Here is a 6,110-nt window from a genome sequence, read left to right as displayed (position 1 = left end):
TATAACATATCCCAAACTACAACACGTAGTTAACTATCCGACTACTATAACATATCCAAAACTACAACACATAGTTAACTATCTGACTACTATAACATATCCAAAACTACAACACGTAGTTAACTATCCGACAACTATAACACATCCCAAACTACAACATGTAGTTGACTATCTAACTACTATAACATATCCCAAACTACAACACGTAGTTAACTATCCGACTACTATAACATATCCAAAACTACAACACATAGTTAACTATCTGACTACTATAACATATCCAAAACTACAACACGTAGTTAACTATCCGACAACTATAACACATCCCAAACTACAACATGTAGTTGACTATCTAACTACTATAACATATCCCAAACTACAACACGTAGTTAACTATCCGACTACTATAACATATCCTAAATTACAACATGTAGTTGACTATCTAACTACTATGACATATCCCAAACTACAACACGTAGTTAACTATCCGACTACTATAACATATCCTAAACTACAACATGTAGTTGACTATCTAATTACTATAACATATCCCAAACTACAACACGTAGTTAACTATCCGACTACTATAACATATCCTAAACTACAACACGTAGTTAACTATCCGACCACTATAACATATCCCAAACTACAACATGTAGTTAACTATCCCGCTTCTATGAAATAGAGTAAGCTCTCAAACTGTCACAACATCTTGTTTAAGTATCCCAAAACTACGGCATGTAGGTAACTATCCAATCAGAGACAATAGATTATTTCAATAAAGCCCTGTCACTACTGAGTACTACGTGAGCACCTATACGAATGTGTGTCTTTTACGACTCACTCGGTCCTCATTTCCATCTCCCTCCTGACTGACCTTGACCTTGACGGCCATATCTCCCCAACCGGGTAGTGAATATCACTCAGATTAAGTATAGCACAGGGATGAACATTAATGTGTCATAGTCATACCCTGTTTACGACACGCGAGTCAATTCCTGACACGTATAACGTATATGATATAGAAATAACTTGCATCTCGGCAGCCAGTGTATTTATGACATCATTACCACCACGTTTTCAATGACGTAACAATGCCTCCACACACCCAGTAAGCAATGGAGGCAATTCTAGGGTTCGATTCCCCACATGCGCACAATGTGTGAAGCCCATTCTTAGTGTTCCTCTATGTGATGTGGCTGGAATATTGTCATCACGGCGTAAAACCATATTCATTTATTTGACGACATAGTTCTAAGTTTGGCTTCTTCCGCGGATACGTGTAAATTTAAATCCTTTTCTCTTATACTCAGCTATTCAGTGTAAATTGTTACTGGGTGATCGTACACAGCAAATGTTCAACGCTTTGCTTGAAATCTATATGCGTTCATTACACTCAGTCCTGAAAACTGCATCATATATTTACGATAGAAAACAAAAACGATTTTCGTACACTCATCGATCAACTTTGCATCTAAACCTCATCCATAAAACTGCCCTCTGGAAGTTTTCTCTCGATATTGTCGCCTAAAGAGCTCCAGACACCCAGTAATCACCTTTATCACAACCTCCACACACTCAGCAACCATGTACCTCAACACACCCAGTTACCATGTACCTCTATCTCCACACACACAGAAACCATGTACCTCTACTTCCACACACCCACAAACCATGTACCTCTATCTCCACACATCCAGTAACCATGTATCTCTACCTCCACACACCCAGTAACCACGTACCTCTACCTCCACACATCCAGTAACCATGTACCTCTACCTCCACACATCCAATAACAATGTACCTCCACACATCCAGTAACCATGTACCTCTACCTCCACACATCCAGTAACCATGTATCTCCACACATCCAGTAACCATGTACCTCTATCTCCACACATCCAGTAACCATGTATCTCTACCTCCACACACCCAGTAACCACGTACCTCTACCTCCACACATCCAGTAACCATGTACCTCCACACATCCAGTAACCATGTACCTCCACACATCCAGTAACCATGTATCTCTACCTCCACACACCCAGTAACCACGTACCTCTACCTCCACACATCCAGTAACCATGTATCTCCACACATCCAGTAACCATGTACCTCTATCTCCACACATCCAGTAACCATGTATCTCTACCTCCACACACCCAGTAACCACGTACCTCTACCTCCACACATCCAGTAACCATGTACCTCCACACATCCAGTAACCATGTACCTCCACACATCCAGTAACCATGTATCTCTACCTCCACACACCCAGTAACCACGTACCTCTACCTCCACACATCCAGTAACCATGTACCTCCACACATCCAGTAACCATGTACCTCCACACATCCAGTAACCATGTACCTCCACACATCCAGTAACCATGTACCTCCACACATCCAGTAACCATGTACCTCCACACATCCAGTAACCATGTACCTCCACACATCCAGTAACCATGTACCTCCACACATCCAGTAACCATGTATCTCCACACATCCAGTAACCATGTACCTCTACCTCCACACATCCAGTAACCATGTACCTCTACCTCCACACATCCAGTAACCATGTACCTCCACACATCCAGTAACCATGTACCTCCACACATCCAGTAACCATGTACCTCCACACATCCAGTAACCATATACCTCCACATATCCAGTAACCATGTACCTCCACACACCCAGTAACCATGTACCTCTACCTCCACACACCCAGTAACCATGTACCTGTACCTCCACACATCAAGTATCAATGTATCTCTACCTCCACACATCCAGTAACCATGTACCTGTACCTCCACACATCAAGTATCAATGTATCTCTACCTCCACACATCCAGTAACCATGTACCTCCACACATCCAGTAACCATGTACCTCCACACATCCAGTAACCATGTACCTCCACACATCCAGTAACCATATACCTCCACATATCCAGTAACCATGTACCTCCACACACCCAGTAACCATGTACCTCTACCTCCACACACCCAGTAACCATGTACCTGTACCTCCACACATCAAGTATCAATGTATCTCTACCTCCACACATGCAGTAACCGTGTATCTCTACCTCCACACACCCAGTAACCATGTACCTGTACCTCCACACATCAAGTATCAATGTATCTCTACCTCCACACATCCAGTAACCATGTACCTGTACCTCCACACATCAAGTATCAATGTATCTCTACCTCCACACATCCAGTAACCATGTATCTCTACCTCAACACATCCAGTAACCATGTACCTGTACCTCCACACATCAAGTATCAATGTACCTCTACCTCCACACACCCAGTAACCATGTACCTCTACCTCCACACACCCAGTAACCATGTACCTCTACCTCCACATACCCAGTACCCATGTACCTCTACCTCCACACACCCAGTAACCATGTACCTCCACACACCCAGTAACCATTTACCTCTACTTCAACACACTCAGTAATCATGTACCTCTACCTCCACACACCCAGTCACCATGTACCTCCACACACCCAGTAATCATGTACCTCTACTTCCACACACCCAGTAAGCATGAACCTCTACCTCCACATACCAAGTAACCATGTACCTCTACCTCCACACACCAAGTAACCATGTACCTCTACCTCCACACACCCAGTTATCATGTACCTCTACCTCCTCACACCCAGTAACCATGTACCTCTTCTTCCACACACTCAGTAATCATGTACCTCTACCTCCACACACCCAGTAACCATGTACCACTACCTCCACACACTAAGTAACCATGTACCTCTACCTCCACACACCAAGTAACCATGTACCTCCACACATCCAGTAACCATGTACCTCTACCTCCACACACTCAGTAACCATGTACCCCCACACACCCAGTAACCATGTACCTCTACTTCCACACACCCAGTAACCATGTACCTCTACCTCCACACACCCAGTAACCATGTACCTCCACACACCCAGTAACAATTTACCTCTACTTCAACACACTCAGTAATCATGTACCTCTACCTCCACACACCCAGTCACCATGTACCTCCACACACCCAATAAATTATGTACCTCTACTTCCACACACCCAGTAAGCATGAACCTCTACCTCCACATAACAAGTAACCATGTACCTCTACCTCTACATACCAATTAACCATGTACCTCTACCTCCACACACCAAGTAACCATGTACCTCTACCTCCACACACCCAGTTATCATGTACCTCTACCTCCTCACACCCAGTAACCATGTACCTCTTCTTCCACACACTCAGTAACCATGTACCTCTACCTCCACATACTAAGTAACCATGTACCACTACCTCCACACACTAAGTAACCATGTACCTCTACCTCCACACACCAAGTAACCATGTACCTCCACACACCCAGTAACCATGTACCTCTACCTCCACACACTCAGTAACCATGTACCCCCACACACCCAGTAACCATGTACCTCTACTTCCACACACCCAGTAACCATGTACCTCCACACACACAGTAACCATGTACCTCCACACACCCAGTAACCATGTTCCTCTACCTCCACACACCCAGTAACCATGTACCTCTACTTCCACACACCCAGTAACCATGTACCTCCACACACCTAGTAACCATGTACCTCTACTTCCACACACCCAGTAACCATGTACCTTTACCTCCACACACTCAGTAACCATGTACCTCTACCTCCACACACCCAGTAACCATGTACCTCTACCTCCACACACCCAGTAACCATGTACCTCTACCTCCACACACCCAGTAACCATGTACCTCTACCTCCACATACCCAGTAACCATGTACCTCTATCTCCACACACCTAGTAACCATGTACCTCTATCTCCACACACCCAGTAACGATCTACCTCTACCTGCACACATTCAGTAACCAAGTACCTCTGCTTCCACACACTCAGCAAACATGTACCTGTACCAATACCCAGATAAATCAAATACCATGTCCCTCCATCTCTATCTCCATACACTCACATACTACGCCCACAGAACCCTACTCGCACATCCTACCCCAATACATGCACAACCCCAAAAGCTGCCCTCCACCATCTACTACACCTGCATCCCGGCCCGCGAGCTGTCGGTGTACCCATCTCCACCGAATCATGTCCATCCCGCCTCTCCTCCTCCACGAGTCGTTTTAAACGTGTTTTATTTAAAGCTCGGTAGTATGAAGACTCACAATAGCCGCGTCTGCCGTGCGGACTTGCAGCGTGTCATTGCAGCTCGACCCACGTGGCTTCCACAATGTGCTCCCGTCGAGTGATGCACAGCCCCTTTGGAAAACGAATCCATTCTGTTGACTGAATAAAATACCTATATAGATAGACGGCTAGCTACTACAGAGGGCCTTTGTAAGTATATCAATTGCTCTATTGTAAATGTCTATACAAGGACATCATTTTCCATACAAGTTGGAAATATCACCTTAGACGTATGAAACAAGGACTGAATAGACCCAGGGTTGTTTTTGTTGAGGATCGCGTGGTGTGAAGTTAGCGTTCTCGTACGGCCAAATGTCAGCGAGCCAGTCACAGGTTTTATCTACAATATAAACTCCACTGTTGCACACCTATTCAATATATTGGCCATGTTTGTCCCTGTTTTTGCTAACACTGTTCAGAGCACGTATACACTGAAATGTCACACATAGATCTACCCACACAGATGTGGCCTATATTTCCGTATATGTGATCGTTGTATAGCACCCGCTTAGCGTGCTTGTCTCTCTCTTTGGGCTTTTAGTTCCCCTTTTCAGTATCCCTGCAATCTACATGGCCGTTGATCGCCTTAAGTGCATGTCTTACTCGTCCTGCTGTTCATGAGATCACCAGACAATGCCCTTATTATCTTCTCCCTTTAAACTCTAGGTGTCAATGTCCATTATCCCTTGTGCCCACATCAATAACACCAGGGTTAGTGTTGTGATCATATTAAACCAGACACAACATTTATATCATCGCCCATGATCATCGTGCAGTTGTCTCCCTTTGCTCCATGCAATTCTATACAATATTAACACTTTTAAAAGCAATGTCCTGACCAACACAAGTACTTTCCTAAATAGGTGATTTGACAAAGGGGC

The 6,110-nt window shown here is 44.4% G+C and overlaps 2 long non-coding RNA genes across 2 annotated transcripts; both read right to left on the bottom strand.

The window, feature by feature from the left end:
* Positions 1 to 1,809: 1,809 nt before the first annotated feature.
* LOC125372477 lies at positions 1,810 to 2,317 on the bottom strand. Its single transcript, XR_007218147.1, has 3 exons — positions 2,184 to 2,317; positions 1,954 to 2,115; positions 1,810 to 1,885 (listed from the first exon to the last, which is right to left on the bottom strand). It is a non-coding gene; the product is annotated as an uncharacterized LOC125372477 (long non-coding RNA).
* Positions 2,318 to 2,536: 219 nt separating this feature from the next.
* LOC125372476 lies at positions 2,537 to 3,751 on the bottom strand. Its single transcript, XR_007218146.1, has 5 exons — positions 3,720 to 3,751; positions 3,087 to 3,421; positions 2,963 to 3,018; positions 2,683 to 2,738; positions 2,537 to 2,557 (listed from the first exon to the last, which is right to left on the bottom strand). It is a non-coding gene; the product is annotated as an uncharacterized LOC125372476 (long non-coding RNA).
* Positions 3,752 to 6,110: the final 2,359 nt, after the last annotated feature.

The sequence above is a fragment of the Haliotis rufescens genome, unplaced genomic scaffold (genome assembly GCF_023055435.1).
Source record: "Haliotis rufescens isolate VD_foot unplaced genomic scaffold, xgHalRufe1.0.p SCAF_4, whole genome shotgun sequence".
Lineage (NCBI taxonomy): Eukaryota > Metazoa > Mollusca > Gastropoda > Lepetellida > Haliotidae > Haliotis > Haliotis rufescens.
Note: the sequence above shows the minus strand (reverse complement) of the source record. Positions and strands in the feature narration are given on the sequence as shown.